The sequence below is a fragment of the Aricia agestis genome, chromosome 2, assembly GCF_905147365.1.
Source record: "Aricia agestis chromosome 2, ilAriAges1.1, whole genome shotgun sequence".
Lineage (NCBI taxonomy): Eukaryota > Metazoa > Arthropoda > Insecta > Lepidoptera > Lycaenidae > Aricia > Aricia agestis.
In genome coordinates this window covers 2,987,396-2,997,946 of record NC_056407.1, presented here as the reverse complement: position 1 = coordinate 2,997,946, position 10,551 = coordinate 2,987,396, and the positions used below count along the sequence as shown (strand labels likewise).

The 10,551-nt window shown below is 33.5% G+C and overlaps 1 non-coding gene across 1 annotated transcript; it reads left to right on the top strand.

Moving 5' to 3' along the window:
- Window positions 1-2,015: 2,015 nt before the first annotated feature.
- On the top strand, window positions 2,016-2,122 carry LOC121740167. Its single transcript, XR_006037595.1, has one exon. It is a non-coding gene; the product is annotated as a U6 spliceosomal RNA (small nuclear RNA).
- The last annotated feature ends 8,429 nt before the right edge of the window (window positions 2,123-10,551 follow it).

Here is a 10,551-nt window from a genome sequence, read left to right as displayed (position 1 = left end):
TATTATCTTTAATACATTTCAAATTAACCTTTTTTTCTTTTTTAACCATTGTAACACACATAAGTGTGAACACTGAAATCATTAAATATAATTACTATCAGATATGGAACTAACTTTATAAATAAACATTAATGTTATCAGACTTAAATGATGTCTATTAAATTTTAATCTATATGAATTATAAATTTGCCACATATCACCAACAAGGTGACTTACTGCCGCACTCAGAGTGGAACATTAATTAGTTACTTAAATGCATAGAGTAAACATTATAGCAAGCTATAGAGTGCTTCTAACAAGGTATGAACTGTAAGCACGAGTGTGAACATATTTTCCTATAAGCGTCTTACGATGGCGCATGGAACATCACTAGACTTGCGTTATACGTTTGACAAGTATCTATAGAACTTCTGCTTACGATCGGCACAACGGGGAACGAGCGATGCGCGCGCTCTATAGCTTGCTAATGTATACTCTAAGCTTAAATGTAATTAATTCAAAATTTTGACAAAAGCCCCTTACATTATCTGTCAAACTCTTCAATAAATTGAAGGTTAATCATAATTAAATGTCTCTGAGTATGGAGGTTTAACACTGCATTGGTGTAAATTAAAAACCATCAAAGATTTAAACACATTTTCACAAAAATATAGTTATAATAAAAATCTACTCAGTAAAAATTAAAACATTTGTAAGATATAAAAATGTGCCATGCATTTAGTTTTTAAAAAAAAGGTACATTAATTTTAATGCAATAAAAGAGTAGTTAGCCTTTTGTAAATTGATAACAAATGTAACATCTATCTACTGCCTAAGGTCCAATTACATGAATCTTTGCACTTTGTTACCATTGACACAGCAGTAGTATAGACTATAGCTGATAGGACGACCAGTGTAATTCTAGGCTAGAACACTAAAGTTAAAAAGTAGAAACTCATACCTGCGCATATGTGAGTCTTAGGGCATATTGAAGTGCTTGCGTCGTTTTCATCGTCCAATCTGCAGGAAAAATAACGAATAAAAAAATATTCACTTGACTCAATTTTTAAAATCACTTTTCATTAAGTAGGTATTCAAAGTTAGACTTTTACATAACCTAGAGATCGAGAGACGAGCTATTTTTTTATCACAAACGCGAAATTTTCCATAAGACTTTTTTTTTAATAACAAAGATTGAATCATTTGTTATTAAATAAAAGAAAGTTTTAAATGCTTTTCGTATAATTTTAGAATAATTTTACGTACATCGATATCGCCAAGTACCGCGACGAAAATGAAAATGGCAGTTCAAAAATTAATTAGACGTCAAAGTGACGTCAAATGATCAAATCCGTGAACTTGACAAATGGCAAATTTGTCATTCTGACATCTGACAGCACATAGAGATTATTTTTTATTCGTCCCGGTCGGGACCGGCAAAAGGAGCGTTGCCCATACAGCCACAGCACATAGAGATTAGAGAATAGAAATATTGTCACTCTGACATTGGCAACTCACCAAGGAGCCATTTTAAAAAAGAAGAAGAAGAATAGATATTGCATGAGAAGTTTGACACGTTGACTTTCTTAAATAACAAACTATTTTAATTAACTCTTTTTCCAAATTCCGATATCTTTTATTCCTTCCGCCGTTCCTTACCTTTTTACCTCGTCTGTGGCACAACATACGCATCCCTTGTGTCAAGTTGCCAAAACAGAAAAAAAAAAGTTTGACACGTTGGCCATCTTTTAGAATTTCTAACGAACCAAGCCTTGTTGCTACGGCAACAGTGTCATAGATGGCGTTAAATAGTTTAGCAAATATACTTTTATTTTTTACCTTTATTTAATTGCTTAAACTTACTAAAATCTATTAGATATTCAGCAGAAGACAAAATGAGCATGTTAAGTTATGTTAAAAAGTTTTTTCATAAGTTATAACAATTAATAAAACAGATCTTCTGAGTCATTCTAAATCGCGCTGACGGTGTTTTTGTCGTCACCGAATATATATAGAATAAAATTTGTTAAGTAGCCGTACTCGCTTCGGCAGTACATATACTAAAATTGGAACGATACAGAGAAGATTAGCATGGCCCCTGCGCAAGGATGACACGCAAAATCGTGAAGCGTTCCACATTTTTTGCGTTAACCCGTGGAGTGAATCACCTCTGCTAATGTCATATTTACCTAAATGCCACTTTTTTTTTAAATTTGCAAAAAATTTGCAATAGGGGTTCGAAAATCGTAAAGTTACGGATAATAACCTATATATTACACCATAAATTATACATCATTGGAATCTACATAAAATAACCTACCATTTTATATAAAACTCTTGTAATAAAATAAACGCTTACTTGAAAAATTTTTTGTGTTTTTTCGTAGGTTAGTTATTTTTCCTGACACTGCTGGAGATTTTGACAAATTTCACTCAATTATCTTTCACAATACACAAAATAATCACTATCACAATAAACTACATACATTTTAGAATTGACAACATAAGTTATTACTCTCCAAATCACAGTAATTACTTCACAATCTAAATATTTACATTACAACAATAAACACACGCCGGCCATGACACTTGACTGCGGCCGTCGGAGGCCGCGCGGGGGTCGACACAGAGACAAGAGTACCGTCCGCACGAAAAGTGTATACGGAAAAAAATTTCTATAATTTTATGTATATTTTTATCGTATTATTTGTATTTATTATCCAACATTTTAGCTGGATATCAAGTTTTTACGTACGTACATACATAAAATCACGCCTATATATTACTGGGTAGGCAAAGGCAAAAATAAATCATATTTTTATGATATATTTTTTTATCGTACTATTTGTATGTAATATCGAATATTATACTGGATATCAAGTTTCTACATACAAACATACATAAAAACATGTCTATATCTCTTACGGGGGTAGGCAAAGCAAAAAATATATTTTACACACAAACATACATAAAAACATGCCTATGTGGCGTAAAACCTGTAAAATAAATACTTACTCGCCTATATTTTTAAAAATAAAACCTTTATTTACTTACCTGTGCAAATTATAATCTAATGTAAACTTAAATTGAAAAATAAATTATAAAATTGGCACATCGCTAAAAGTCACTTGCGAGTTGTGTTCAACTCTTTCTGGAGCATCTTATCGCTCGGCGCCGCAGGACTCTATTGGCGGAGCGCGCCGCTCGCATTCAGTCGAGCTCGGGCATAGAACGGATGCACTTGTGTTATTATTTTCCTTATTCCTTCACCTATATCCCTTACGTGGTCGGCAAAGCAAGAATTAATATGATTTATTTTTTTATCGTACTATTTGTATCTATTATCGAATATTATACTGGATATCAAGTTTCTACATACAAACATACATAAAAACATGTCTATATCTCTTACGGGAGTAGGCAAAGCAAAAAATATGATTTATTTTTTTATCGTACTATTTGTATTTATTATCGAATATTATGCTGGATATCAAGTTTTTACATACAAACATACATAAAAACATGCCTATGTGGCGTAAAACCTGTAAAATAAATACTTACTCACCTATATTTGTAAAAATAAAACCTTTATTTACTTACCTGTGCAAATTATAATATAATGTAAACTTAAAATTAAAAATAAATTTTAAAATTGGCACTTCGCTAAAAATCACTTGCGTTCAATTCTTTCTGGAGCGTCTTATCGCTCGGCGCAGGAGTCAATTGGCGGAGCGCGCCGCCGCGCCGCGCCGGCCGCTCGCATTCAGTCTAGCTCGGGCATAGAACGGATGCACTTGTGTTATTATTTTCCTTATTCCTTCACCTATATCCCTTACGGGGTCGGCAAAGCAAAAAATATGATTTATTTTTTTATCGTACTATTTGTATGTATTATCTAATATTATACTGGATATCAAGTTTTTACATACAAACATACATAAAAACATGCCTATATCCCTTACGGTGTAGGCAAAGCATCATAGGTCACGTTTATAGCTGTTATAAATTCTTTTCCAAGTAAATAAATCGATATTATGCTTTTAGAGGGATAAATCATACTTGGCCTATTTTATCACATCTAAAAATTTTATATTATTCAAGTGATATTATAATTCTTTGAAAATTGTACAATAATAGATGAAATAGCACTAAGAGAGTTATAAGATTGAAATTTGATGCTATAGTGATAGGTTGCTAGCCTATCGTGGCAGTTGTGGTTCATGGCCCACTATTCTGCCCCGTGAGCATAATATTGTCCGCACTGGCATTGCTAGAATGGCTATGCGATATAATAATAATTATGCTCACGTTGCAGTTGGGGTTCCTTGCCATTTATTCTGCGCCGCGAACATAATAGTAACCACACTGCGATTGCTACAATCGTGCTGCGAGCATAATATTATGTTCCTATAGTAAGAGTACAGGAATTATACAGGGTGTAACAAAAATAAGTGATAATACTTTAGGGTTTATACGTGTTCCTTGTAGAGTGTTGACTGTGAAAGTAGCAGCGCTGAAAGACCACATTTTTTCACTTTTGTATGGGGAAACATGTGACGCTGGGGCCCTTGCCCATACAAAAGTGAAAAAAAACGTCTTTCAGAGCTGCTACTTACACAGTGAACTCTCTACAAGGAACACGTACACACCCTAAAGTATTATCACTTATTTTTGTCACACACTGACTTTTAGGGTTCAAATTTACAACCTCAATGGAGATATACTTGCTCTTATACAGAATGCAGCCTCTGTTTTTGTACGGTGGGCCACACGGTAAATGTAAAACCACCAGTATAAAATGAGATAACATCACTATGGATGCGCATACAAACCGGAGGTCGGTCCAAAGTCCGAGTAGGGTAGCTTGGCTAGCGGATGACTGTACACGAGTATATTTATATATTTATCCCCATTGAGGTAAAATAAAACAAAAGTGGACAGTTGAGAACACAGTTTTATTTATTTACAAACAAGTTTTGCATATAATATTGTGACAAAAAGTCGAAATCAAAGCACTTATAAATTCTATTTTTTGAAAATAACGTGAAGCTATATAATGCAAAAACCTTAAACTATGTATTTAAATTTTTATAAAAAAATTATACCGATGCCTATAATAGAATTACTAATATAGATGTTCTTATTGTACTAATCTGTTATTATTGTACTAATAACAATACAAACGAAATATCACAACATTGATTATGCCACAAATGAGTTATTACTCAATTACACTTCATAGTATCAAGTGCATTTTCATTACTATATTATAATATACTTATATACAAACAAGATGTTCAAAAGAGATTGATAGAAAATTATAAAATTTTCGATAAACACAAGACTGATTATGTTCATACTTCGCATATTGGTTAGTAAAACATAAGTGAACGTGTATATATATGAACAATCAAAATCAAAATATTTATTTCTAAATAGGTTGACAAAGTAAACACTTTTAGGACGTCTACATGAGGCCATCTTTTACTAAAAAGATGGCCCCTAGATACTCTAAAAGTTAATTATATAATATACAGTGTGTAACAAAAATAAGTGATAATACTTTAGGGTGTGTAGGTGTTCCTTGTAGAGAGTTCATTGTGAAAGTAGCAGCGCTGAAAGACGATTTTTTTTTCACTTTTGTATGGGCAAGGGCCCGAGCGTCACGAGTTTCCCCATACAAAAGTGAAAATAAATTTTGGTCTTTGAGCGCTGCTACTTTCACAGTGAACTCTCTACAAGGAACACGTACACACCCTAAAGTATTATCACTTAATTTTGTTACACCCTGTATATATATATATATATATATATACAGGGTAATAATTAGAGTAAGTGTATAATATTATGTCAATAGTAACTTTCTTATTGAAGTTTTTTCTAATAAGAAATTCTAATATGAAATCTTATTATATAATATAAGATTTCTTATTAGAATTTCTTATTAGAAAAAACTTCAATAAGAAAAATACTATTGACAATATTATACACTTACGAATCGAGTTCACTACCTCTGCGTACCCTACTCCTAGCATTTCGTTTGCGTGTTTCCGTCATCCCTGAAGTTAACGGAAGGATATCATCAGAAGTGGCGTTCAGTAAGCCTTCGGAATTACTAATATTTGTAGCGCAAATACTAATAATGTCTGAAGCGTTATCGGCCGCAACTTCTGCAGAAGTACTCGGTTTGAGGACATTAGTGGAGGAACACCCCTCCGCTTCACCTTCCTCCCTTGGATCAGCCTCTCCGTCCTTGTCCTGGGGCAGGTCCGCCAACCACCTGGTGACATGCCACGGTGCGGCATCCATCACCTCGTCTTTTGAACCACTCGAGCCCTTTTGAAAATACAATAATAAAAATTACAAGCTAGGCAATAACTTATTGTATATCGGCTATGTCACGCGGCTTCACTCGAGCTATTTTTTAGGGTTTTTACCCTTTGGGTACGGCCAAAGGGTAAAAACGGGACCCTATTACTGAGACTTCGATGTCTGTCTGTCTGTCTGTCTCTAGGCTGTATCTCGAGAACCACTATAACTAGGCTTCTGGAATTTTCACAGATTCAGATCTGTTGCCGCTGTAACAACAAATACTGAAAACTAAATAAAATTAATATTTAAGGGGGGCTCCCATACAAAAATACATTTTTTTTGCCTATTTTTGCTCTGTATTGGTACGGAACCCTTCTTGCGCGAGTCAGACTCGCATTTGGCCGATTTTTTCTACTATGTATTTCCAATAAGATAATATTTCCTTTTATTAGATATAGCCGATCCGGTAAACGATAGTTTCAATAAAATTTTTATTGTACTTGATATTTATCCATATATCGGATATATGTCATGATTTATATATCTCTTGATTTATATATTATCAATCCAAATTCCTAAACCATATATTATGTATGTACCTAATTCATGAAAATCAGTTCAGCCATGACAAATAAACAGCGGGGCTAAAATGGTCGCTTTGAAGAATCATGATATGAATCATAATATGATTCATTTTTCTAAAATTGTAAAATGCAACTCTGCTTGCAATTCATTTCTGTATTTTTGTACTGATTTGACATTTGTTAGTTTGACAGTTTTGACAATTCATTTGCTGAATTGATTGAGAGGAATTGCTAAATGTGACGATTTTAGGCCTGCAGAGCTTATATGGGACGGACACTAAGTAGAAGGAAATATTATACTTACTGTTGGACGGGAGTGACCGGTCTTGGAACCGGGTCGGGGCGTCCAGAGAGCAGCCCATCAAAAGAGCTCTGCGAGCAGCCGACGGCCGCTGCGAGTAATGAAGGTGTGACTCACGAGATCGAGAGCTCGACTTCAGTCGTCCCAATCTAAAAATTGACAATAGTATAAAGTATCTCAATCACACACTTTTTTTAGTTATTCAAAATCGTGAAAATCGATATACCTTCAATATTACAACAAAAAAACAAACTTATAAACCATTACAATTTTATTTCTTACAATTTGAATGTAAAAAATAAAATATTTATACTATTATTTTACCACATATCACTAACGTTTTGGACTACACCCTATACACTCACTCTGGGATTTTTGATGCAAAATGAGCATTGTCCTTTGTCACAAAATATTGCCAATTGAAACAAAAAAATACAATATAGTGCTTATTTTGAACTATATCAAACTATATCAAATAACACCATGGAAACTGAGAGTTATATGTACGGAATTCAATTAATTTTTATAGTAAAAAACTATAAGTCCATTTGGGCATTTGATATTCCGAAACCAAAAACAGAAATCATTCACAGAATCACTCCAAAAAATGAATACAAAGTGATTATATACACAATTGTATAATTGTATACAGTGTTACTTTTTTATCACTTTTGTTGCTGTTAGTACTTTCACCAACTTTCACCATAACAACACTCATTTCGCGCCATTTATTGTTTCAAAATACGATAAAACTTTTATTAGCACTAAATTCTGAATAATTCCTTTGCAAATAAAGTTTCTAAATAACTGATCTACACTTTAGAACAAATAAATACAAGTAAACGTTGAAATAAGTGGGAAATTTCTGTCAAATATGACGCGGCATGAGTGAAAAAAAACCCAACCTGAAAAGTTTCATCGTTTTTTCTCCAAAAAACATTGCACTTTCTGCAATTGTTATTATTTCATAAGAAACTACACTAAATTTCCAGTAATTCTATATAAGATTCTTATAAGAACACTCACCGTTTCCTGCAAGAATTCACTTTCACAATTATCAATAACATAGACCAATGTCACGCGTCGACTGAAAAATGGCGGCCGCAGACCATAATTCATTTGTTTTTTCTTTTATTACTCAACTTGTTCCGTTACACGCATCAAATGGCGAAAAAATTATTGCCAGTAAACCACGGATTCATTTAAAAAATAAATAAATTAGGCCGCGTGTAAAGGAACGTAGAAAATAAACGGCCAATCCGCGCGTAGTGAACTTGTACACCCGTGTGTACAAGCGACACGCGGGGCATTCAAAATTCTTGTACACCCGTGTGTACATAAGACATTTGACGGGTTAATATCCATCCATATCATCTCAAGTGTGCCAGGGCCGGTTACTCCGTAATGGCCGAAGAGCCAGCGGCAGTTAGACCTTCGTTATTTTGTAAAAGCTGAAAGTTTGTAAATCTATACTAATACTAGCTGTCCCGGCAACGTTGTTTTGCCATTTAAAGTATTTTAATTAGCAAGCCCTGAAATTATTTTATTGAAGTGATTAAATAAGACGTATGTCACCATGGCAACGTCCATCGCTAACCCGTCGCACAAACAATAGTCGCCGTCATCAGTCTCGAGTTGTGATAATTTACTATTACTTATTCAACAAATGCACTTATCAATATAAAAAGTACCCCGTAGCCGATTCTCAGGCCAACTGAATACTTTAATATGCATATTGGTGAAAATCATTACCTAAAGCCGTTTCGGAGAAGTAGGTAAGTACAGTAACTAACATTGTGACACGAGAATTAGCGGAAGAGTTTGTTTGTTTGTTTGAACGCGCTCATCTCAGGAACTACTGGGCCGATTGAAATAAAAAGCATTTATTAAGTACTTTCACAATACCTTTTTAGTAAGCTTACTAGCGGCCCGCCCCGGCTTCGCACGGGTGGACATTGATTTTTAAATAAGTATTTTTTTTAAATCTTTATTTCTTAGTCAATCTTTATATTGAGCAGAACATAAAAATGGTTTACACTATTTAGCCTGTAACATATTATAATTATTAATGTACACATTTTTATTGTATTTTTTTTATATTTTAAGTGTTATGTTTGATTATTTCATCCTTACTTACAGAAGATACTATTATTTATACTATTTTGCAATTTCTAAATGTATTTTTTTGTTTAAAGTATTTTATGTTTTATTTTGTAGTTTTATGCTTTATTATTTTATGCTTACCTACATGCGTAAAAGATTCCATTAAAATTGGGTTAAAGCTTCCCTGTAAACGATATTTGATGTTGTTTTATTTTGTGGCAGCAAAATAAATTGATTGGAGATTTATAGTTATAGAAATTAATTATAATAGCAATCAAAAATAATAGTCATTCAAAACGTAATGAATTAATGAAGCACTATAATATTATCCCATCAATGAAGCGGCACCCGGCGGCCGGCTGTCGCATAACTATTATATTATAAATCTATTGTGTCTGCGATTCCCATGATCGAGGTAATAATAATTAATATTTACGTGGACTCTCCGGGCGAGCACACCCGCGCGGCGCGCCTTGACGACGCCCAATTCGCAACGTGCAGCAGAAATCGTAATATTTTAATTTCGCCATAACATTAAAACCAAACGTCCAATTTTAATCATTCAAAGACTAAATATTATCTACATTAACTGTACTTAGTAATGAAATAATTTATTTTGATAAGAATTAATGCCATGAGTAAAATAAAGGCATTTAAATGTAGTCCAAAAACATTTCAAGATTTTTTAATAAAAAAATGGTTATTGTGCCTCACTCAACATAGATAGGTATAGTGTGTCGCGGACTTTTTTGTAGATATTTAAAAGATCTACAATTACTTAGAACATTTTATGGTTCTATCTTTTATAGTTTAGGCAGCGTACGCGAAAAAAGTAACATTTCTGGTTGATTTTTTACACCTTGCGTCCGAAAATCCCAAATATCTTACGGAACCCTATTTTTTTCCAAAATAAAATTTAGCCTATGTTCAGCAGAATTAATGTAGGATTCCAATGGTAAAAGAATCTTTCAAATCGGTCTAGTAGTTTCGGAGCCTATTCAAGACAAACAAACAAACAATCAAATCTTTCCTCTTTATAATAGTAGTGTAGATAAAGAAATAACACTAACACTAATACAAATTTTACTAGAAAAAATTAAAAACTTAATGGATATTTATTCCTCTACAAAAAATATTTTTCACCCCCGACGAAAAAGAGGGGTGTTATAAGTTTGACGTGTCTGTCTGTCTGTCTGTTTGTCTGTGTGTGTATCTCGGGTCCGTGGCATCGTAACATCCAAACGGGTGGACCGATTTTGATCTAGTTTTTTC